The sequence below is a fragment of the Haemaphysalis longicornis genome, unplaced genomic scaffold (assembly GCF_048455015.1).
Source record: "Haemaphysalis longicornis isolate Haplotype H1 unplaced genomic scaffold, Haemaphysalis longicornis Haplotype H1 scaffold_1, whole genome shotgun sequence".
Taxonomy (NCBI): domain Eukaryota; kingdom Metazoa; phylum Arthropoda; class Arachnida; order Ixodida; family Ixodidae; genus Haemaphysalis; species Haemaphysalis longicornis.
In genome coordinates this window covers 466,857,676-466,883,966 of record NW_027526203.1, presented here as the reverse complement: position 1 = coordinate 466,883,966, position 26,291 = coordinate 466,857,676, and positions in this window count along the sequence as shown.

Below are 26,291 nucleotides of genomic sequence, written 5' to 3'. Positions count from 1 at the left end.
GAGTTCTAGGCGTGATCGAGCTGATCTTCTTTTTCTGCACAAGCTACTACACGGAGTCATTTCCTACCCAGAACTTCTGTCCCAGCTTATGCTCCGAATTCCCCAGAAGTGCACGCAATCACGCCATCCATTCCATACTGGTGCAACTAGTAGTCGTCACTCGCCTATCCACCGACTGCAAAGCCTGTACAACTTTCTTGGTGACAAACTGGATGTTTTCAATGGCTCCCTCGCCCAATTTCGTGCAGGGCTGAGTAGTGCTGTTTGTAGCTAACGTATATGCCTTACTCCTTTCACACAATCTTGCTATGCCACCTTCCTTTGTTTGCTCGTGACTGCATTTTATTCAACTTCTCGTTTGTATAGCTTTTATACTTACCTCACTATCTTCTAATTGGCTGTATGTTCACTTGACGAGTACATTATTTGTGGCTAACTCTTCTGTCCATAGAGTATGATATCAATAAGGGTTGGCAGTCAAGAAAACCTCGGAAAGCAAAGGGGAGGTTGTGGTGGGTAATAGAAAGCGATGAAGAATTTTTTGAGTCAAAAAGAAAGTGGTGAAAAAATGCCCACCGGGAGGGATCCGAACCCACGACCTCCAGAATACCGGTCTGGTGCGATCCCGGTCGCACCAGACCGGTATTCTGGAGGTCGTGGGTTCGGATCCCACCCGGCGGGCATTTTTTCACCACTTTCTTTTCGACTCAAAAAATTCTTCATCTCTTTCTATGACCCACCACAACCTCCCCTTTGCTTTCCGAGGTTTTCTTGACTGCCAACCCTTATTTTCTGTCTGATTTCACGGAGCCCCTCATTTCCCATTTTCTGATTCGCTGTATGTATGTATGTATGTATGTATGTATGTATGTATGTATGTATGTATGTATGTATGTATGTATGTATGTATGTATGTATGTATGTATGTATGTATGTATGTATGTATGTATGTATGTATGTATGTATATTATCTGACTTTTCATCATTATCATTAGATATTTCTCATACTGTGTTAATCTACTTTTGTCCTGTCGTCCTAATATTTCTGTACGCATTGTGTCTCTTATAGTTTTCTTCTGAACAGTCATCTTTTTCTATTGTGTTATTCTTAGTTTTTTTTTTCTTTTTTTTGTGCGCCAGCATCAAGACCTCTCGGTTGTTCCTGGGCACGTTAAATAAATGATTGATTGATTGATTGATTGATTGATTGATTGATTGATTGATTGATTGATTGATTGATTGATTGATTGATTGATTGATTGATTGATTGATTGATTGATTGATTGATTGATTGATTGATTATGACAATTAAGTGGAAAGCGGAGTTTAGTCGGTATCGCTCACTTTGTAAAAGTCTCTACCGGCGTGACCACCAGCTCTATATAGAGTCGTTAGAGGCTTCTGCGTCTCAGAAACCGGCTGACTTCTGGAGGTATGTACGCGGCCGTTCTAAGGCGTCTAAAGAACACATTAGCCTGCTTAATTCCGATGGGGAACAGGTTGAGGATGTTGCCACCAGTTTCGCTCAGTACTTTCATTCTGTCTTTCAACTGCCAGATGGCAACGACGAACACCTATCGTTTAATAACTCTAATTTTAACACACTTATGTTTGATGAAAAAATTGTCAATGATAGCCTTCAACGGATGAAACCATCATTTTCCTGTGGTGCAGATGGAATTCCAGCAGCCCTCATAAAGGCTTACGGCAACATTTTTGTGCCTGTCTTAACTTCCATTTATAATAACTGTTTACTTTCCGGCAAATTTCCTCGTGCATGGAAGATCGCTCGAATTTTTCCAATATTTCAGTCTGGTGATAAGTCAGCCGTTACTAACTATCGCCCAATCTCACTCCTTTGTGTCGCCTCAAAACTCTTTCAGTCAGCTCTGCACAACGTTCTTGCTCCCTGCGTCAAGAACGTTCTGATCCCAAATCAGCACGCCTTTTTCTCGGGTTAATTGACGGTTACAAATCTTGCAAGCTTTATGACACAGACATCGGCTGCAGTTTGTGAAAACGGCCAGTTGGACGTCATTTATTTTGACCTCAGGAAGGCGTTTGATGTGGTGAACCATCAATTATTAATTAACAAGCTTACTGCGTCCGGTGTAGACGCAGCCCTTGTTGCCTTGTTGTCCAACTATCTACTTGACAGGTCCTTTTACGTAGATGTAAACAACAAAACGTCTGGTGTGTACACTGCAACAAGCGGTGTACCTCAAGGTTCCGTGCTGGGTCCACTATTGTTTTCTATCTTTATCAATGATGTGTCAACAGTGTTAACAAAATCTTAATTTCTTCTCTATGCTGCTGATGTCAAACTATTTAGGCACATTAGCGGTGTTCAGGACTGCTGTGCCTTGCAGAGGGATGTGTCGGAATTATCGGTCTGGAGCAGCAAGAACTGTTTGATTTTGAACACTGCTAAAACAAAGGTTATCACGTAAAACCGGAAAACCCATCGTCGACTGTTTTCCTACAGCATTGAGGGAGCGCCTCTGGAAAGGATTGACGAGATTAGGGTCCTCGGGGGGCTTTTAGACAGTACCCTCTCTTTTTCTCCTCATATTAGGCTCATCACACGACGAGCGTTCCGCAGTTTTGGAAATGTGTGTTGGATTTCAAAGGAATTCTTTTCTCCAGATCTATTTCTAATGTTATACAATACAATATGTATCCCTCAGTTAGAATATGCTTTTGTTGCCTGGAAAGGCATCTCCAAATCTAGTAGTGAATTAATAGAACGTGTGCAGAAGTTTTTATCCATATTTGAGCACCGTCATCACAATCACAGTCTGGGTCCTGATTCTGACTTACTCATAGTTCCTTCCATCCCTTCCTTGAACTGCTGCCGTATATATGCGGGCAGATCTTACATTCCTTCACAGAATTGTTCATGGTGACCTTTCTCGCGCAGACTTGCTTAGCCGTTAAGAGTTTTATGTTCCACAAAGGTCCACCAGGTCGCATCGCCCGTTCTTGACCGCTGCGCGCAACTCGAATCAAACTCCGAGCTGTTAGTTTTTCCCCTTGTGGACGTACTCACAGGAGAGACTTACCACAATTTATTGCCTGTAGGTTTTCTATATCATTTTAAATCGAATATGAGCAGTGGCGTAGCCAGAAATATTTTTCGGGGGGTCTTATACGCCACTGGCGAAAAAAAAAACCTAAAAGAAAAGATAGCCTGCGCTCAAACATAGTTCGATATTCATTTTCCTGTCTATTCTTTTTTACATGTTAATATACCAACGAGGAGTGTGAAGCGTGGACGAAAAAAAAAAGGGCGAAATGCTAGGGAGGCATAGGGGGAATGCATCGATCAGAAAATTTTGGGGGGTGTTCTGACACCGAAACACCTCTCCTGGTTGCGCTCGGTACACCTGCCACGGAAGAAGGGACTGAGATTCCCCTGCGCTGTTTCAGGCTACAAGTACAAGCAATACTTCCGCCAAGCATAGCTGCCACCTTACAGGTGCGCCTGCGCGATGAAGGCGAGGAGCGGTAGGCGGCAGCATCCCCGAGGGCCCCAAGCCGAGGCCGTAAAAACGTTCGTCGTGAGGCGCACGGACAGCCGCCGGCCAGCTGAATCAGACGCGCTGCCCAAACGAGAACGACCCCGAGGGCGCCCCATAGCTCGGCCAGCCGCGGCCAGGCAGTTGCCAAGACAATAACCCTAGAGCCTGGGGCTCTGCGGAGCCGCCGCCGTAAGGCCTCGAGCAGCCAAGACGGTCGTCGTCCCTCCGACGAGCGCGCGCGGCGGCGGCGCGCCACTGCGCCGCGCAGCCCGCAGCGCGAGCGCTTGTAAAGTTTACTGCCGCGGCCCAGGTTGAGCGTTAGAACAGCTCAAAGGCCGGCTGAGACCCGTACTCGTAAAGAAAGCCCGGCGGTCTCCGCAAGCACAAAGCGAGGCCCGGAGAAGCAGAATGAAAATTCGGGCAGGGAATCGGAGGAGGGCGGCCCCGTATGCTCCCCGCGGAGAAGACTCGCGCTGTGAGCGAGTAGGCGCCGTCGCTCGCTCGTCGCCTACGCCGCGCGTCGTTTACACGGCGCGCCGATTTGTTTTCTTCCTCTGCGGCGTTTTTCTTTTATTCCTTTGCGGTGAGCTACCGATCCGCGCGCACGCCGGCACGCGGTGCGAAATGGGGGCCGCCAGCACAGGTGCGGCAAATCGCTGCCCGCTTCCGTCGTGTTTTCCTCGGCGACCGGCCCGGATAAAACCATGTTTTCTTAAGGCGCTTTCTTTATCCAAAGGAAACCGGCCCGGCCGGGCACAAGCGGGCAGCGCCGTATCTGCTTGGCCTCGCGCAGCCTGAAGCTGCGAGCGGACGAATAGCTATCGCGCCATTCGTTCGCGTTAACTGGGTGCCCGCGGCAAGCTTCGAAGAGACTCACTTTCTCCGTCTCCATAAAACGCGAATTCACCATATAAAAAAATCAAAAATTATACTTAAATAAATGCTGCCCAAAGTTATCTGCAGGTCTTGTCTTTGTCCAGGCATGCAGCCTGGATTCTTTTTTTTTTGGCGGGGGGAGGGGGGGGGGGGGGGGGTTCTGATTGCAGACATGGGGTCGTATTCATTCGCAACCGCCATAATCATCGTAACCGGCCGCACAGGCATCATCAAAGCCGTAGTTTGCAACCTGATCATCTCAACTGCAGCACGAAGGCCTCTCCTCCCGTTGGTCTCGAACCGCTCTTCATATACAGGGTGTTCCAGCTATCACGCACCAAGATTTTAACAAAGAGATGGAGTTACTTGAAGAAAAACTAGCGCATAATGCTTGCGGTACTGTGGAGAAGCTGACAGTATTTTTTTCGTTAATGAGATTTCGTATACCGACAGAACAGCACGCGACGAAAGGGCACGCGACAGAAAAGCACCGCCATAACAGCACGGCGTCAAAAGAGCACGCGACAAAACAGCACGCGACAGAACAGCACAGCGTCAGAAGGGCACAGCGTCAAAAGCGCACACGACAGAAAAGCACAGCGACAAAATAGCCCAGCGACAAAAGCGCACACGACAAAATAGCACGGCGACAAAACAGCACACGACAAAACAGCACACTGCAACAGTCGGGTGCGGTGGCGTAGCTAGGTAGTCTGACGTAGTGCACTGGCGGGGCAGGCTCGGGCCGGGTAGCACTCATTTTCTCGGGCCCGGGCCGGGCTCGGTCTTGAACTAAAATTTTCGGGCCGTGCCAGCCCGAGCCGCCCTGGCCATCCCTCAGGCCCGGCAATCCTGCGCCGCAAATTATGAATTGTTGACAACAAAAATATTTTTGTTGATGTTTCAGGTTAAGTGAGAACAAAAAGAAGCGAAGTGTAAATTCATTACGGCGCTGTTAAAAGACATGATAAAAGGCGATTCCGCTTAGAAAGCCTTTACATCAATAAAAAAATATCTGGGACCCATCAGCATAGTGGGAGTGGCCCAGAAAACGATGGCACTCTAGCCACACAGTACAACACGATTGTCTTTTCCCTTTTCTTTTCAAACAAACACAAACAGAACAAATGTGACCTGGACTTTGGACTATGTGCAGAGTTTGAAGGACCAATTTTTGAAGGAGAGCCCATGATTTCTTCTGGGAAGAATTTTTTCAAACCCATGAAAAGAGGCAAAAAAGAACAGAAGTGCCAATAAAATATTGCTGCCAACGTAACTAGAGGAAAATACTAAAATGAAGTGGTGAAACCGGACGCATCGTCAGCTCAAATTTCAGCAAGTAATGGAACAGCAAAAGCTGCAGTATCTGCTGAGGAATTTAATATTGCAAAAAATTATCCACTTGCTCCGAATCATTTAAAGTATCCTCGGTGTCTCTTTATTTCGAAGACTCGCAAACGAAGTGGCAATTTGAGTTCATGACTACTAAAAGAACAGTTTCTAAGTGAGGATATTGAAGTTGTACAAAGTTCGGTCCAAGTTTAATGGAAATTTAAATCCACATTAGTCGTATTCGCTTTGTGCTTGCGCTTTTTAAGCTAACAGCAAACTTCTTCGAGTTCATGTTTATAGCCTGTCGGACTAGGGAGGGCATTTAACAAGTCTGGCGGGCTCGGGCTTAATTTATCAAATTCTGCCGGGCTCGGGTCTGGCTCGGGCCCACATTTTAGAAGTTTGCCGGGCCAGGGCCGTGTCTCTATCGGGCAGGTTCGGGCCGGGCCTAGAAATTGCGGCCCGGGTAGTTCTCTAGTTAGGGCACAGCTCGGGCCCGGGACGGTCCAAAAGGACGTGCCCAGCCCGGCCCACGGGCCGTGCTTGGGCCGGGCAGCGCGCATTGTCTCGGGCCCGGGCGAGGCTTGGGCTTGAACAAAAACACTTTTTGGGCCGAGCCGGCCCGGGCAGACCCTGAATACCGGCAGTCGTGGGCCGCAAATTGAGAATGTTGACAACAAAAAATTCGGCTCATTGATCATTTGGGTGAAATGAAAACAAAAAAAGCGAAGTGCTGTCAGTCTGTCACCGTGGCGATGCTAAAAAAATTACAAAATGACGTATTGCACTCAGAAAGCCTTCAAGCCAACAAAAGAAAACGTATGGGCTTCATCAGCATAGTGGGAGAGAACGGGTCAGAAAATGAGAGCACTCTGGTAGTAGAGTACATGATCGTCTCTTTCCTCTGTTTTTCAAACTAAAAAAAAGGAAGAAATGTGACCTGGACATTGCACTTTGTGCAGACCATAACACCAAAGATTAGCTAACGTACCCTTGTGTCTTTCTTAAAGCTTTTTATACAAATACCTTTTTTCCCATAAAGCGACTTTTTGAGTAGAAAACTTTGTGAGCATGGGAGGAACTTAGGTTGGATACACACCTGGTGCAAACCGACAACGAACCTTGTCAAATTAAATTGAGAGAAGTACAAGTTAAACTAGCTCTCGGCAGACTGTGCTGGCGTCAAAAACAAGTAGGAAAAGAGTTCTTTGGGAAACGAATAGAATGAAATAACGAAACGTGGCATATCTGTCCAAGAAATGCATAAATAAAAATATCCACTTTTATCGGCATCATTTAAGCGATCCTCATTGTGCTTTAAGTTCGGAGACTGTCGCAAATGCAGCGCCTGTTTTACCAATATTTTCCGTAAAGATACATTTTTTAGGTCAAGATATTTATATTGTTCAGATATAGGTCTAAGGGACACCTGTTGAGTTAAAGAATGCATTGAAGGCACGGACAACCTTATTTTGACGTCCAGCGTCAGGCCATATACCTAATAGTTTCTGGACCCACCATAATATGGTTAGCTACTGCTATTGTTTGTGGTACAGTTCACGTTTTAGCCTGGAGTATATTGGGCAGTCTAAAATAACACGGTGGAAACATCTTCCTTGTGCTCTCCGCATGCGCGGGATGGTGAATTTTCCCAGTCACTTTCACAGCAGAACTGGCGAGGCCGAGCTTTGTCCGTCAGTCTTACCAAAAAGCCTCGAAGCCTGAGAAATAACTGTGGTTCGGGAGGGCATGAAACCATAAACCAGAAACGCCATGAAACCGGAAACCTAACACTGTGACTGTGCCACCCCAAAGGCCCGAGGGTGGCACGGTTGTAGCGGCGGCAGTGAACAACACAATAACAATAATTGGAAAGAAAAAAATCCCGGGCCATCTCCACTAACGTGAAACCTGAGGTGGGGCGATGCATGCAGTGGAAAAGTGTATTCTTGGCGCCTTGGCGTTTTTCCAACGGAGATGAAACCACTGGGGGTAGAGGTACACAGCTTTGCTGTAAAAGTCTCTTGTCTTTGAAGCACGAAGCTCTCTTGCGCGAGGCGTAAACTAGTGTACCGGTGTTTTTTTAATAATCGTTACGAAGCGCTCCAGCGCGAGGGGTAAACGAGTGTCCCGGTTTTTTTATTACGCGTTACGTTCTCGCGCGAGGCGTAAACGACTTTTCCTGTTTTTTAGCACCATGACTACGTGAGCTGACGATTACGACGACAAAGACGACGACAGGAGACGCCAACATCCCCAGCCCCTAAGGGGCCCCTGCCCGCGGTCGGTATCGAACCTGGGATCCTCGCGTTATGGATACTGACTGAGCATCGCATTCCGGGCGCACCGCATTTCCTTTGGGTTCGTAGCGCGGGCGTTGACTTTAGACTCGGCCGCCAGTTCTAGCGCGGGCGGCCCACTTTGGGAAAGATGTGGAAGCCTGCGGACGAAACGATCCGGCCCTGCCAGTCTTGGAGACGTTTCAGCGGCAAGTTCGGAAATAAATGTGAGATGCAACAGACTGGTCTCCGACGATGAGGGGGGGCCGCTATCTCTGCTTTTTTTCTTGCAGTGCACGCTGCGCCATTTTTTAAACAAAACAAATGTGTAGGCAACGCCGAGTCGCATAAGGTGGAAGAGAGCTTCCACATATTGTGGCACCTCTACATTCAATCGGAACTGCAACGCTAGAAAATATTTGAATAGAATCGAAAGAACTGTGATACGCAGAGACTTCCAATAATTTTTGTAAGGGGGCTCACGGCAATATCTTGTTATTATTATATTTTTATTATTATTATACTCTGATATTAACCCCAAAAAATTGAAGGGCTACTTCAAAACGATTAGTGTAAGGGATCGTTTCTATAAACCTTGATGTTGAAAAGGAAACAAAAGCCATTTTGAGTTTCATATAGCCCAACCTTTCGTCTTTTCTTTTTGGTTTTTTTGGTTCTATACAAGAAAGAGCAGCGGAACGTGAAGAGAAACTCCTACAGAGCATCTTGCGCCCTCTATAATGTTTGTATACGCTTTAAAATCTAAACAATTGCCCAGTTAGGCATTCCATAAAATTCGTGCCCTTCTGTCGCTGTGCTGTTTTGACGCTGTGCTGTTTTGTTCGTGTGCTCTTCCGTCGCGTGCGCTTTTGACGCCGTGCTGTTTTGTCGTGTGCCCTTTTGACGCCATGCTGTTATGTCGGTGCTCTTCTGTCGCGTGCCCTTTCGTCGTGTGCTGTTTTGACAGCGCCTCATGAGATTTAATTAATTATTTGTAATTAATTATCTAATTTGGGAATTACTGTCCTGATCACTATAGTGTCAATGAGGTACTTGTAGGTACCCACGAGAAGCATCTAACTGCGGTATTTTCAGGGACGAACTAATTGCGTACTCCTTTATTCTGACTGATAAAGTAAAACCCGCGAAATATGAAAAATACCACGTGACGGCACTCCCACGCGCATCGTAAAGCAGCGCCCCCAAGTAAGTTTATTGAAAGCAGCTGCTTTGCCTGTCCCCCGCCCCAAGAGACAGCGCATCACATTGATAATGATATGTATGAAAGGAGCAGCAGCAGAAAGTTTTGCGGGACGCATGTGGCAGATAAGGCACAAACTCGGTCGCATTTCTTCTTTCTTACTTTTGTTTATTTCATTCTGGCTAACTCAGAGACAGTCTGTTTGAGGGCAGTGCTTTACGATGCGCGCAGGAGCGCCGTCACGTGGGATTTTTCGTATTTCGCGGGTTTTCTTTATGAGTCAGAATAAATGAGTACGCAATTAGTTCGCTGCTGAAAATACCGCAGTTAGATGCCCCTCGTGGGTACCTACAAGCGCCTCGTTGACACTTTAGTGATTAGGACAGTAGTTCTCGAGTTAGATTATTAATTACAATTAATTAATTAACTCTCATAAACAAAAAAGTATTATCCGCTCTCCACAGTACCGCAAACATTACGCACTAGGTTTTCTTCGAGTAACGCCATTACTCTTTTTTAAAATCCTGGTGTAATGTAGCTGGGACACCCTGTATATCATCCATGTTACCATATGTAAGCGAGCTTATATGTACAGTGCGGCCTACTGTGAAATACAACACGGGAGCGGGCTGCATTCTCTCGCAAAATGCCTGCTAAAGTGCCAGCGTATCAAGTGTCGGCGGTCGGGCTGACTACCAAATGTTCCAACCACGACCTCTCTGTACGTCTGCGCACCAGTTTTAGCCGGCGTTCTGAAACATGCTCTCGTGTTCCCTTCGACAGCCCATGGACCGCACTAGGCTTGCCATTTTTTGCGCACTGCATTACGAAGACGTCTCCCATAGGCTTCCTGTCCTGCGCTGTTGGAATCTACCTAATTTCCTTTATATCATCCCCCGATCGTGTTGTCGGTCGCTCCTCCCATCCTTCTCTTGGTGGTCCACCGGTTGTCGCTGCGCCGCATTATATCCACCTCCGCCGACTTCGCATGAGCGGTTTGAAAACGCACTCACGGAAAATCATTCCTGACGCCTCCCGTGTTCTCCCGTTTTACCTCGTCTGCGCAAAGGTTGATGTGCACCACAGGGAGGAGGCAACTCAGGTACACCATAGCCAGAAGCAGTAGGCCTAACTACACGCCTTGAGGTCGAACACCGACAACCTAAAAAAGAGTCAAGCTCCGGGTACCGGTTCACGTCGTAAGACCTCGAAGCGAAACGTTAGCTACGGCGCATACCCGCCGGCTGCTGCTTTTATTATTGCAAAGGGATACGTATACCCACAGCGTACAGAATTACCCGTGTAGAAAAAGAAGTAGAGGAATAAAGAAAAGGAAGAAGAAGGAACTGCTCAGAACGGTGGCCTCCTGCCTCTCTGCTTCTCTTCGCCCGCCCCTTTCTTAAGATTTGGTGCCGAAAACCCCGTGCGGAAACGATTGACTTCAACGCACGACGTCAAGGGCCCGTCTCTCATCTGCTCCGCCACTTCGCGCTGCGAGTGGGGGAGGAATCGTTTAACGAAGTGGTCCTGAAACGTCACGGCTGGGGGGACGATTAGGTGCAGCCTACCGCGTAATGGAGCGCCTAAAGAGCAAGATTTCTCCGCGAAGAGCCAAGAATACGAGGCTTATAAAGGAAGCTCGCTCGTTGCTCGACGCTGGATGTCAAGACATCGCCAAGCTCACGGGCTTGCAAGATCGACTCGTGGCCAACCACGCCGAGCTCTCGAAGATCAGCGAGGAGCTCGAGGCCTTCCTTACGGCGGAGGAACAAGACATCGAGTATCAAGCGGCCGAGGAATACAATGATAGGACCCTGAACACGTTGGCGGAAATTCGATGCAAGATCGACTTTCTTGAACGACCCGCTCAGAACGCCCCACATTCGCCGGCTGTTAACGAACTGGTCCCGTTCAGACAGGAAAGTGCGGTCACGAACTCGGGACCTCGGCTTCCACCGCTGGACGTACCTGTCTTTCGAGGTGAGCTTCAGCTTTGGACGGGTTTCTGGGAGCAGTTCGAGCAAACCATCCACAACAACAGCGCTCTGACGCCCACGTCGAAGTTTTATTATCTGCGCCGTTACGTGATGGGGGAGGCGGCAGCAGTAATCGCAGGCTTACTGACCACAGACGCCTGTTATGCTGATGCTATAGAAATCCTCAAGCAGCGATACGGGAATAACCGAAGGATTCAGCAGCAGCATCTTTCCGCACTGAGGAATCTGCCGCCTGTAAAATCGTCTGCTGACATACGGGGGCTCAGGCAGCTCTACGATGCAGCTGCATAGCCGCTGCTTGAACTCTCTGAAGGTGCCCAGTTGCAGCTTCTCTGCCATGCTCGTAGATATATTGCAGCACGCGCTCCCACACGATATTGTGCTGAATTTTACTAAAGAGAAGCGGCATCGAGAGCTGACCTCCTCCCCAGAGGACGGCCCTCCTCCAGCCAATTCATCGGGAGAGTTGAACCCTTCCCCAACAGACGAGGCGCTCCCAGCCCGCTCATTGGCAGCGACAGCTGAAGCGGACGATAAGTTGAAAGAGCTGCTCACCTTTGTGAGGATGGAGCTGGAGAGCCGCGAGCAGTGCTGCGAGTTGCCCCAACGACAAGTTGCTGGCAACCGACCAGAGAAGCAGCGAAGTTGCCCCCTTCACGGCGTCGGCATTACACGTCACTGACCGCAAAGACCGAAAGGAATAGTGATTATTTTGCCATTCCCAGAAGCACAGCACGCGTTCATGCTCGCCGACATCTCGCTGGCTACTAAGAAAGAGCATCTCGCGAGGGACAGAAGATGTTTTAGGTGCACGACCAAGGGTCACCAAGCGCGAAACTGCAGGGCCAGATTGAGTTGCGCGTCGTGCCACGGGAGGCATGCAACCAGCATGTGCGACCCTTCGTTCAAAGGCAATAATGCAACCGAGGGTGCACCGGGAACAACGGTCTGCGTATCGGCCCCGGTTCAAGCGTCAGGAGAGAGCAGCAACGAACAGTCGAACGATCGTTCTAAAGACAATGGGGTGTACCTTTAGACGTTCCGAGCATGGTTGAGCCACGACGGGAGGAGCCGACTCGTTCGAGGTATACTCGAAAGCGGAAGCCAGAGGTCGTTCATCACCGAAGACCTCGCAACCAAGCTGCGTTTGAAGGTTGTGAACGAGACGACGGTCGCATTCAACACGTTCGGCAGTGCTTCTACCCCGTGTGCGCAGAAGCGAAAAGTCGTTCAAGTCCCCCTGCGCAGCCAACACGCTACAGATGTCCACTCCATTGAAGCGATAGTGGTACCTGTCATCTGCCAAGATGTATCAGCACCATCGGCTGATATCTATTTCGTAGAAGATCTGCGGAGGCAGGGCAAGGTCTTTGCTGACCAGCAGATGTTCATAGGAGTAGATTCAGAGCCTGGCCTCGGTCCGCTCATTGGATCCGACTACATTTGGCGTTTGCTAACGGGAGAAGTTATTCGGAGCCCGGATATCGAAGGCCTGGCGGCGATAAACACTATTTTTGGGTGGACGCTTCAAGGTCCGTCTCGGCAGAAGGCATTCCTAGATGGGGGAACTCACCTCATGGTCTGCGTTCTGAGGGGGAGCAGCGTCACGGAGGACGAATCTGCGTCAGAGCTCTTGCAGGCTTTCTGGCAACTGGAATCAATGGGCATAGCGGACTCGTGCGAACAATCTACTGACTGCCTGGTACAGTTTAAACAAACAATTCAGAAGAACAACGGAAGGTACACTGTTGCACTCCCCTGGAAAGAAGGCCGGAAGAATTCCTTGACGGACAATCATGACATCGCACTGAACCGGCTGCAGAGATTAGTAACGCGACTTTCCCACCAAGAAGGGCTGCTACAGAGGTACGACACAGTGATCAGACAGTACTTGTTGCTCAACCATGCTGAAGTCGTACCCAAAGTAGTTCCTGATGATCGGGTGGTTTACTACATGCCGAATCGCGAGGTCGTGCGCGAGGAGTCACTGACAACCAAGCTGCGAGTTGTTTTTGACGCGTCCTCGCATTCACAAGGTGTACCATCCCTCAACGACTGTCTCGACAAAGGAACCAACCTCAACCCAGAGTTACTTCAGGTTCTGCTGCGGTTCCGGTGGTATCCCATAGCTATAAACTCGGACATCTAAAAGGCATTCCTTCAAATCGAAGTGCAAGAAACGGATCGGGACGCTTTCAGATTTCTCTGGTTTGAGAACATTCCTACCAGTTCCACGGAAAAGATGGTCGAATGGAGAATGACGAGAGTGCCATTCGGGTCAACCTCTAGTCCTTTTCTGCTCATGGCCACTATCCACCATCACCTGGATACGGTGTGCGAGGACGACCATGACTTGGCAGGAAAACTGAAGAAGTCGTTTTACGTGGATGACGTACTCATAGGAGCGGACACATACAACGAAGGATTGGACGTTTACGAGAGATCGAAATCTATAATGAGTAAAGCTGCTATGAATCTTCGTAAATGAAAAACTAATGACAAGCAGCTTCAGAAGGTTTTTGACCAGAAAGAGGAAAACGTTGACGGAGCACCAACTTCTGGGACCGTGCTGGGAATGCTTTGGAATACAGAGCATGATTGTTTTGACTTATCGCCCAAAGCAGTAATCCAGTATTTGGCTTCGGTCACGTCTAACTCGAAGCGTTCTTTGCTGAAGACGGCGGCCAGGATCCTCGATCCACTTGGAGTTCTCGCGCCATTTACTGTCACAGCTAAGATCCAGTTTCAACAATTGTGGATGAGGCAGGTGTCATGGGATGCTGAGCTACCCACAGATGTAGCCATGTTGTGGAAAGCCTGGTGCGCCGATTTACTGCAGCTGGCTTCGATTAGGATTCCAAGGTGCGTGAGACATGGACTTGACACAGTAGTGAAAGCTGCTGACATTCATGTTTTCGTAGACGCCAGCTTGAAAGCATATGGAGCTTGCGTATACCTCAAGGCTTCAGACACCAATGATCATGTTGTCACTTCCTTGATTATGGCCAAATCTCGAGTGGCACCGATGAAAGCCTTCACTCTTCCGAAACTGGAACTGATGGGCGCAGTGGTAGGAACGAGAATGGTGAATTACCTGCGAACATCGTAGGATACGTTTTCGCCGAGCGTTGTCATGTGGACGGATTCTACAACAGTACTCAAATGGATCCGAGGGTATCTGAACAAACAAAACCAGTTTGTCCGGAACCGAATATTTGAAATCACAACTGTAACCAAATCAGAGGACTATTGCTCAGGTGAAGATAACCCTGCAGATAACCCTCGAGAGGTGTGTCTGCGACTACTCTACGTGAGAGTCGAATAAGGTGGAGAGGCCCAGAGTGGCTGCCGAAACCGCGTTCTGACTGGCCTACTGACCCAAGCAGATTGAGAGACGCCTGCGGGGAGCAGATGGTGCACCCACAGCCGGGTGATGGCCCACAGCCGGGGGATGAGAACTCTCAATTTGCAGGGCTGCTTCTTCAGACACAGGGAAATTCAGAGCCCATTTTATGCCTCGAGAGATTTAGCAGTCTGCAAAAGCTGCTGCGTATCACGGCACAGGTCTTCAGTTTCATGGAACGTTGTCGACATACGCAAAGGTCGTTTCTTGCGTCGATCACCGCCGAGGAGATGGCCAGGGCCGAGATTTTCTGGATACGGCATACCCAAAATGAAGTTTTCGACCGAGAGATCGGGCAACTTCGACGTGGCCAGTGTGTCGACAAACAATCGTCCTGCATAACCTCCACCCATTTTTCGACGACAACCGAGTTCTTCGTTTAAGTGGTCGTCTTCAGGGAATGAGAGCTGCCTACGAGGAAAAGCATCCGGTCATACTACCCAAGCGACATGCCTTCACAAGGTTAATGGTTGTTGAAGCCCACTGTTGCGTACTTCATGGTGGCGTAGCGAGCACTAAGGCCCAGTTACGTCAACGTTTCTGGGTTATTCATGCTCGGCAGGAGGCGAAGAAGGTGATTCGTGCTTGCTTCCTCTGTAAACGATTCAGCAGCAGACCTGTCAACGTGCAACATGCTCCGCTGCCTGAGGACAGACTACTGGCATCCAAACCATTTGAGGTAACTGGACTCGACTTCGCTGGTCCACTTTACGTGAAAAACACCCCGGGCGCAACTACTTCAAAGACTTATGTCTTGCTGTTCACGTGCTCTACCACAAGAGCTGTGCACCTGGAGTTAACAACCGGACTCTCTTCGGACGCCTTCCTTCTCACTTTTCGTCGGTTCCTGGCGCGCCGAGGGGTACCGTGCACTTTGTACTCCGACAACGCGCTCGCATTCAGAAGAGCTTCAAGAGATGTCAAAGAGGCACGGAGGATAATGGGCACCTCTCCATTATCCTCATTTCTCGCCACCAACCGGATTAAGTGGAAATTCATAGTCCCAGCAGCGCCGTGGTGGGGAGGTTGGTGGGAGAGGCTGATTCGCTCTGTAAAGTCAGCCTTGCGGAAGGTGCTTGGAAAGACGAGCCTGAGCGCAGAAGAGCTGACCACGCTTCTTACAGAAGTAGAAGCTGTCATCAATTCAAGGCCTCTTACTTATACGTACACCAGTGCGGAGGAGCCCTCGCCTATATGCCCTGCGCACTTTCTCATTGGAACTTCCTTGCTGAGCACACCTGGCCCAGGCAATGGGGACGACTCCTACATCAACCAGGTGACACGTGAAAACAGAATTAGCAAGCTTCGGTACCGGCAGAAGCTTTTGGACCACTTGTGGAATCGCTGGAGAAGAGAGTATATCCTCGAGCTGAGGTCCTTTCATCATCATCCAAGTGCGTCCAACCGAAGTTTACAAGTTGTGGACGTGGTCTTGGTGGAGGCAACTGGCACCCCCAGGAGCCTTTGGTTGCTGGGCCGTGTTGAAGAAGTTTTTCCTGAACGAGACGGGCTCACTCGGGCCTGTAGCTTGAAGACGCAGGATGGGAAGATAATTAAGAGACCGGTGCAGACACTTCATTTCCTAGAAATGGGACCTCCATCTTCTGGTGGGGGGAGAATGTAGAAAAAGAAGTAGAGGAATAAAGAAATGGAAGAAGAAGGAACTGCTCGGAACGGTGGCCTCCTGCCTCTCTGCTTCTCTTCGCCCGCCCCTTTCTTAACAACCCGCAGGCGCTGTGTGTGTGTGTGTGTGTGTGTGTGTGTGTGTGTGTGTGTGTGTGTGTGTGTGTGTGTGTGTGTGTGTGTGTGTGTGTGTGTGTGTGTGTGTGTGTGTGTGTGTGTGTGTGTGTGTGTGTGTGTGTGTGTGTGCGCGCGCGTGCGCGTGTGTGTGTGTGTGTGTGTGTGTGCGTGTGCGTGTGCGTGTGCGTGTGTGTGTGTGTGTGTGTGTGAGAGAGAGAGAGAGAGAGAGAGAGAGAGAGAGTAGAGAGAGGGAGAGAGAGCATAAGCGATGTTGGCTTCGTTAAGAGCGTAATCAAGAACATAGACCCCGCTGCTGATGAAGTCGTTCATGTGGGACGAAATACGTTCGGTCTCGTCACACCCTCGTCACACCCTACTTTGCATATGGAACTAGAGTTTCGGTCTCAGAACCGGGGATACGAATACAGTTCAGGGAAAAACCAATGGGAACACGCTACGCAAGAGGAGAGGCAAGGACAAGGACCGTAACTGGGCTTACTACAAAAATTTTATTGAAAAAAACTCCCCGTAAATACTTTTTCATCGAAAACGACGCAGGCGCAGATGGGTCACCCCTCGCCCCTTCAAAACCCAAGGTCGCCACAGAACTCTCTGTCACACACTTGTCATCTTAGGCTGCATTTAGAAACGCTATCTTCTTATCAGTTAATGCCACTGAAGGCTCACTGATGCATTTCGCTCCTCCTTCGGGAGTTCCTATCGAAACAAATCCCATAAAAAGTATTTATAGGAGTTCTTTCAATAATATTTTGTTGCAAGTCCAGTGACCGCCCTTATCTTTGCTCTCCTCGTTGCAGCGTGTTTCCACTGGTTTTAGGGCGCAGCCCTTTGGCGGCCGTCTATGGGCTGAGCCGCGTTGTCGACGTAACCGAGCGAACGATGGCAAGACCGATGAGTTAAAGAAAAAGCGAGCGATGAAATAAAGCAAAGGAGGAGAGTGTTGCGAAATTGGGAGGGGAGGGAAAGTGTGCGGTGGGGGAGGGGAGGGGGCAGCATGCTGTGCCCGGACGAGGCGCGCTCGACGGCGCCTCGCTTGGACCACGAAGACAAAATACAAGTTTGTTTTATTCGAAAGATTTCGTGTTCTATGGTGCTCCTAGCGCTTGTACGGAAGCAAACGATGCTTTATTCACTGCGAAATTAATCAATTAAGGCTAAAATTTTTATTCTCGCGCCAAAACTTGTGTTTGAACGACGTTTGCAATGACATCATAAGTACAGGTCTTTCAGCTAAACTTGGTGTGGAACGGAGACTTGTTTACTGTTAGTCAACCTAGGTGGCCCCACCACACCGCGGCAAGCCGTTTTCTGCGTTTGATTTGTTTGTGACCGTATTTAAACCTGGCTTGTTTTTGTTGATGGAGAAAATAATCGCTTCGTGAAACATACTGCTCGCTCGACAAATATGGTCACGTAAGACACCGTCGCTTGCGTCAATCGGCCAGTGCCGTCTGAAACAACCCCAAATCCCGGCAGTGCTGTGCATCTAAAACAAGCATAGTGCGCGCAGTACCAATAGCACTACGCATCGGTACTTCTGTGTTCACGTGTGCTTTCGTAGCTTCTACTGTTTGACCCACCATTCTTACTGATATAAAAAAATGTGCCCTAAATTTAGGCGCAAATAGCTCGTTCGGCAAGCATATAAGCTCTGCCTAATTTGCGTTTGCTTTTGCCGGCCTCCGTCAATCGCAGAGCGGGCTGGCATGACATCATGCATAGGTCCTGTTGCGGGAAATGAGCTAGTGGGTCGCATGGTCATTCCCTTTCTCCCTAATTATATAGCTTATTTGAGCGAAGTTTACGTTAAAAGTGGTGTCAGCGTGATTATAACGGGGCAATCTTTTGAATGACCCAAACTTGTGTTTTGTCTGCATGGCCCCTTTAGGCGTTCGCTTAAGACGCAGTTCGCGGTCCCTTCCTGAGACGCACTTCGCGCCGCCGACAAAGAGGCTCATCATCGCTGCCGTCGAGATAACCCACGAGTGCTGCCTCAGCGCACTGCTGCTGCGCCCAAACATCGCATTAGGGAGTATCGTAATCACCAGCCAATTTTTTCCCTGAACGTCATGAACCAACAGGCCCAGACTTTCACTTTAATACGAAAGCAGCCTCACAATGATTTCTAATAAAGGTATTCCTGGCATTCTAGGAGGACAAAGCCTAAAACAGAAACTCGGCTCGCAGTACTCGTCGTCGCCATTTCATACTCGGTTACAATGGTTCAAGATGGCAACGGAAGCTCCTCTTAGATCCTATTACCGCTAACAAATGTTCCTCCGCAATTCCCGAAATACTCCGGCACCTGAGCGTGGTTTTCCTGAAACTCTCTAACAAAAAGCTCAGCAACGGAACGTGCACTAACTATTACTGTAATTTATTGACTACAGGGGCATCAATTACATGACTACACATTATGAAATAAAATATGAGGAGGAGGTCCCACCCTCAAAACCAAGCGAAAAAACAAACTTTCTACCAAATGTTTTGCGTGTACATTTTGCTTGGTTATTTATTTATTTATTTATTTATTTATTTATTTATTTATTTATTTATTTATTTATTTATTTATTTATTTATTTATTTATTTATTTATTTGAGGAAGAGAAGGAAGAACAGCCATCGCTCTTCCACCGTGATGGTTCTTGAAAACATGCCGGACTTGCCGAAATTATGTGCCTTTCCATGTAAGTGGCGGATGTAAGTGTGTTCCGAAATGATCAAAATTAACTCCGAGTAACCAGCTTCCTTAATGAAAGGCCGGGAATTGGATGTTAAGCCTAACGGTCCCGCTGCACCAGCCAAATCTGGTGCAAAAAACCCTCTTCCAGCTACGGCACATGCAAGCGAACAGACGACCCCTCACATTTTGATGAAGACCAGCGAGTCCGCGTTGCCTTGCATCTCCAGGCTGATTGGTTATCTGCAGTGCTAATCCCTTAAGACGATGACAATCCCAACCTAAGCGAAAAGGTTGAGCGGTGTCGCAGACGACACACTCGTCCTGTGCAGGCCCAAGAGCGTGTGGATGTAGGAAGTCACATTCTTACTTATCGACCAAATAAATGATTTGACGTCGAGACCCCCGGCACAAAATTGCTGTGCAAGTCTATTGCCGCCTTCTCTGTAAACACTGACTTGAGGGAGCACTTCGCAGTCAACGAGTTATCGAGCATGCTAACACGATCATCGTTCAAACATGTGATTCAGCACAGGCAGGCAAGCTACTGCGACTAAAGGTGCTACCTATACCAGAAGGTACCTTTCCACTTCCAACCACGGTGCACCAGGCGCCGGGACGTGGCATGACTCGTGGAGTAATGCATGGCTGCGACCATGGAGAAACTAGCGCTTCTGTCATGGAGGCACGTACCACGCAAAGTGTGAAAATTCTAGCGGTGAGACCGATGGGCAAATGTGGCTGTGCCCTCATTACGTTTAAGTCTCCTCGACCCCCTCGCATTGTCAAATATTTTGGAACACTCACGATAGCCGACAAGATTAGGTCCCTCGTGTGCCACCACCGGTGCCATGGTCCCGGGCACAAACAGGACATATGCCCGAAAGCTGCAGCGGTCTCCCACACGTGCGGTACGATTCACGTGAAAACTCCAAATCAGTGTCCCGACAAAGGAAAGCCCTTCTGCATCGTAAACGCCAGCAACCCGACTACGTTCAACCCACCCATCCTGACGTCACCTGCCGACTTGGGGGACTGCCCTACTATGAAACACTTCGTATGGCAGTGTCCGGGTCTGGAGGGTGTTCGTGCGTGCCAACGCGGACCATGCTCCACGTATGAGGACTGGATAACGCCACCTAAGTCCACCAATGCCGCCCGCGTTCTGCGTCCCCTGTGGGGTTTCGCCCGCGAGGCTGACATCCTGAGGCGGACTTAATTTTACCCCTCATCTTCCCGGCCAACCATCCTTCTGGGTCTCTGAGCCAGCCCCTCCCTAACAAAGTTTTATTTATTTATTTATTTATTTATTTATTTATTTATTTATTTATTTATTTATTTATTTATTTATTACAAGTTCCTACAGCACCCATACGGCATTATTCTAAGGGGGTAATTTTCGAACATTATACGGTACACAAATGTGTCAGTGTGAGACAAATAACATCAAAATTACTTCAAGATGTGAATTATTTTGCTATTTATCCGGAATTTTCTGGACAACAAATTGTTAGTGTTCGTTGAACAAAGCGGCCGGCATTGGTTCCGCCCACTGTCTCGTGATATTTCAACACGGCCGCTTTCTATCGCTGCCGCCCTCGTTCCGCTCAATGCGGCTACCTGTCTGTTTCCAACGAGAATCCCGTGCTAAGAGCGGCATCACCAGACGAGTAGTATCCTGCTTAAGTTGGCGTCACGGCCGCGACTGACTTGCGAACACTACTTGTGATCCATTTATAAACCCAGCAGATCATACTCTTCGTTACACGCTTGCGGTAAGTTCTATAACGCACCTCGTCAAACTCATCCCCTCATCAACTCGTCGCCGTTCCTCCTCGAGTGCCTCTTCCCGTATTGCAGGACTTCCAACGGTACTGCTCGAGCTTCCGCTACCATAAAATTGGGAAGCGAAATATTTTAGAGATAATCAACGTAGGGATCTGGTGTCAATTTCACGGCGAAAACAATATGGGGGCACACCACATCGGTGTTCGCGATTACTCCCACGCCACTAACGGCAGCGCCGATGGCACGTAGTAAATAACCCAAATACCAGTGTTTATGTTTGGTTTTGATTGTTTGTCGCGTTGAACGCGCCGACGCAACGCAGGCGATGAGGCGCGCCGTAGTGTAGGGCTCTGGATTAATTTTGACCACCTGGGGATCTTTAACGTGCGCCGAAATCTCGTATACTAAGGCGTTTTTGCTTTTCTCCTCCATCAGAAAAGCGACCACCGCGGCCGGGAATCGAATCTGCGACCTCGTGTTTAGCAGCGCAACGCCTTAGCCACTGAGCCATCGCGGCGGTTTTATGTTTGGTTCTGCACACGAAAGTGAAAGCGCCATATATGACGCCTTTGTGAATCCGTCACCTGTGCTCCCGCTGTCTCTCGTCCCACGCGATAGCATGTATAGGAATTTTATGAGGTCTGTCCCTAGACTGAACGTTCTTCTATTTCCACGTATGCAGATCCTCCGAGAGAGTCCAAAGATTTATCAGCTCTCTGGAGACTTTTCTAAGGCCTTCAGCTCTGCGTTGCCGTGTTGCTTAAAACATCGCAAAGGCCTCGCAATGTTTTCCCGGCGACAACATGTGCTCATCACTTCTGTATGCACCGCACTCGTCATCTACGTTACGATTTCTGCGCCAAATCATTTCTTCTCTGTCCCAGTGCGGGCCGCCCGAAGAAGAGGAGGAGAGTCCGCAGTCGTCAACCATGGTGGTCGCCGCCCATATCGACATCAGCTGCGGCGCCCAAAGACAGCGCCAGTGAGGCGCACTCTTCAAGACGCCCCCCGGCTTGCCACGAGACCACGCATGCAAGGCCAGCTTAATTTTGTCTCGCTGTCGGGTGATTTTCTTGCTTCCCTTGCGCCGCCTCCCGCTTACTGGCGGAAGCAGAACCGCTTTGCGGCTCCACTCGGAACGGCGTCCAGCGAACTTGAAACACCCAAGCGCCAAGTGCACCGCTGTCTACTCCCAACCTAAGGGGTTCGAGGAAAACCCTTAAATTGTCCCCTAAAGTCACGAATCCTTAGCGAATGCTGTGACGGCGTTTCAGCACGCGTTTCACGCAAAAGAACATCGTCAAGGAGGCGTGCGAGCGGTAGGAGCTGGTTGAAGGACTGAAATTAGTGAGACCGATAGAGACAAAGTCATGAATATTCAATTGTTCAAACTCGACAAAAAGCGAAAAAAAGACAGACATAACTGACATTTTTATAGCTAACATAAATAATTCTAGAAACAAGAACGAAGGTGTTGACTGAAAGGTGAGGTAATAGAGTATAAACTACAGCATGTTCACTGCACCTCCTCATGTTTACAACCTAAAACTGAATCCACTGAATCCAGCTATCCACTAAAACAAGCCGAGTACGGGCAAAGTCGCCGAGGATGATTTTAATTATCCCTCACGGAGGGTTAATTTTATATGGGGATAAATATGAAAACGCGCGTGTGTACGAGATTCCAGAACAAGTTAAAGATACCTCGTAGAGTAAATTATTCTGTACACCGCCAAAACGGCGCAACTCTGCTAAGAAATAGCTGCGGGGCGCTACTCCCCAATTTTTATTTTTGAGACAATTAGGCCACTAAACCTGCTCATTCATAATCTAGATTCGTTTTAGAAGCATCCCTCCATCGTTCACCGCGCTTCAGTAGCCGCACTAGTAAATTTTGCAGAAGAAACGTCGTGGCATGCTTTGAAGGAGAATCCCTCACTGGTCGGAACTACACATGTTTGGACTCATAATTAAAGCTCGATGCTGTAAATAAGTGGAGACCAGCTTACCCATAAATAATACCGCCAAGAGCCCTAACACCCTTAGGATGAAGCCTGCCACGCAGCTCAACGGTGGCTCGATCTAGTCGCCATCCGGAGAGCTCCATCTGTGTTCCAAGTATAGCGTATACTTGTTACAAGACACTCTCTGGATATTATCAAATCTTCAGGGCACAAAAATAAATCTTTGCGAAGGAGACGTCGGCTACTAAGGTTTACCTTTCGTGTCATTCGCAAATATTGCGTGTAATGTGTCCAGGTTTGGAAGATCTGAAAATATCTCGTATCCCTATAGCACTAACTTGTACGTATACATCTGCGTGTTTCTGCATTACTGTGTCAGTTTTATGAATAAACATGCAATTTTTATGTCTGCTGCCTTGCTTCCTTTTATGTTAACAGCAATACAACAACCACGGCATCAATTGTCTAAAACTACAAGCCGTCGTTTTCAAACGACGCGGTAGCGCCATGCAAATGTATATGTTCTGGGGTTGGGGCTGTCGCTTTGGGCGCCTGGAAAAGGCAGAAAAGCACACAGGGAGTGCCAGGAGTGGCACTGCTAGGAACTAGCAAACGGCGTGACCTGACCTTCGGCGCCCTATATATATATATATATATATATATATATATATATATATATATATATATTTATATATATATATATATATATATATATATATATATATATATATATATATATATATATATATATACCCCGAGTAGTCCGAGTGGCGCTGGCTACCACCCCCAAGTGCAGGAAACAAAAATACCTTAACATAAATACTCGAGAAAGTGCTGGGGAAACAGCCCCGCCGGTAGCGTAGTGGTTATCGCACCAGACCGGTATTCTGGAGGTCGTGGGTTCGGATCCCACCCGGCGGGCATTTTTTCACCACTTTCTTTTCGACTCAAAAAATTCTTCATCTCTTTCTATGACTCACCACAACCTCCCCTTTGCTTTCCGAGGTTTTCTTGACTGCCAACCCTTATTTTCTGTCTTATTTCACGGAGCCCCTCATTTCCCATTTTCTGATTCGCTACATGCTTAGCGAGGGCCTCTGTTCTGGCAGTCTTGGTGCCAAAGGGAGCTTAAGAGGGTTCAACGCTGGTCGACCACTCTCGACATGTCGTAGACACTCGAGTCACGGCCCGGGGGTTAAAAAGAAGGTCCCCTTCACCCCGAGTAGTCCGAGTGGCGCTGGCTACCACCCCCAAGTGCAGGAAACAAAAATACCTTAATATAAATACCCGAGAAAGTGCTGGGGAAACAGCCCCGCCGGTAGCGTAGTGGTTATCGCACCAGACCGGTATTCTGGAGGTCGTGGGTTCGGATCCCACCCGGCGGGCATTTTTTCACCACTTTCTTTTCGACTCAAAAAATTCTTCATCTCTTTCTATGACTCACCACAACCTCCCCTTTGCTTTCCGAGGTTTTCTTGACTGCCAACCCTTATTTTCTGTCTTATTTCACGGAGCCCCTCATTTCCCATTTTCTGATTCGCTATATATATATATATATATATATATATATATATATATATATATATATATATATATATATATATATATATATATATATATATATATATATATATATATATATATTGAGAGAGAGAGAGATAGAATTTAAAGTAGGTAGTAAACAAAGCCAAGGAAACCAAAGGGGAAAATGTGGTAGGTCAGATATATTGTTTGTAAAGAAAGAAAGAAAGTGGAGAAAAAATGCCCGCCGGGTGGGATCCGCGCACACGACCCCCGACCCACGACGACCCGAACCCACGACCCACGGGTATTCTGGAGGTCGAGTGTTCGGATCCCACCCGGCGAGCATTTTTTCTCCACTTTCTTTCTTTACAAAAATATATCTGACATACCACATTTCCCCCCTTGGTTTCCTTGGCTTTCTTGACTGCCTAACCTTACTTCTTTCTTCATTCAACGAGCCCCTCATTTCCCATTCTAATTCGCTATATGCATAGCGAGGGTCTCTGTTCAGGCAGTCTTGGTGCCATGGGTAGCTTAAGAGGGTTGAACGCTGGTCGACCGCTCCCGACATGCCGTAGACGTTCGAATAACGGCCCGGGAGTTAAAAAGGTCCCCTTCGCCCCGAGCAGTCGGAGTGGCGCTGGCTACCACCCCCAAGCACAGGAAAAAAGTCTTTTTCGGGAAGGCCGGGTGCACGTGTTTTGGCTGCACGTGTTTCGGGTGCACGTGTTTTGCAAAAAAATTTCATATTTGCCGCGCTTTCGAGGCGCTTTTTCAAAGAAAGTGCTACGAGTTGTGCCGCGCCTCCGCCAGATGGCGCCACGGGTCCCGCGACCGAGAGAAGACGCAGTAAAACATCCCCCTCGCGAGGGGCACGATCAAATGCAGAGCATTTCCGGGGGCGCACGACGTTAAGTAGTTTGCGTTACGTTAATGTTGCACTTGTGGCAACTGCTGACGAGAGAGCGCTCGTCAGCAGTAATTTGAATGAGTCAACGATATAAGGCGCGGTCGTAGAGTCCCACTCTGTGTCGGCTTTGTGGCGCAGTTGGTAGAGCACCATGTACATTGCGTTCCGCCCGCAGGGTCGAGGGATCGAAACCGGGCGCCGGATAGTATTTTTTTTATATATATATAGTAGGGAGGGGTGCGGTGCAGACTACGGACGACAACGCGGGTGACATCGTGAGTTACTGAAATGCTCTGCATTTAAAAAATTACCTTGGAGGGGAAAGGAGGGGAAAATAGCCCCGCCGGTAGCGTAGTGGTCATCTCACCACGCGCGTATTGTGGAGGTCCTGGGTTCGGATCCCACCCGGCGGGCATTTTTTCTCCACTTTTTTTCTTTTTTTACAAAAAAATATATCTGACCTACCACATTTTCCCCTTTGGTTTCCTTGGATTTCTTGACTGCCTACCCTTATTTCTGTCTTCATTCAACGCGCCCCTCATTTCCCATTATAATTCGATATATATATATATATATATATATATATATATATATATATATATATATATATATATATATATATAGGCAGTAGTAGAACTTTGAAGATGGTAGAGAACACAAGAGAAGAAAAACTTCGAACAAGGTAAAAGCACGATTGTGGCCTACGTTTCAGCAAAGAGAACTTGCTTTCCTCTTTGCTGAAACGTAGGCCACAATCGTGCTTTTACCTTGTTCGAAGTTTTTCTTCTCTTATATATATATATATATTAAGAAGGTTTTCCGGCTTTATTCTTCAGCAGCACCAGCAGCCATAGAGTTTCATACTAATATACACTAGATGGAAATTTGGCGCCACTGTCTAGGGGAGCCTAGGGACCTTAGGGGAGCCGCGCTTCAGCGAGCGTTCCGTCATGTACCGGGCAGGCACGTTCCACTTGTCCTTGACATGGCTCACGAACAGGCCGGAAAGTTGCCTCTGGCTGAAAACAAGCAGCAATATTACTGCAGGAGATTAA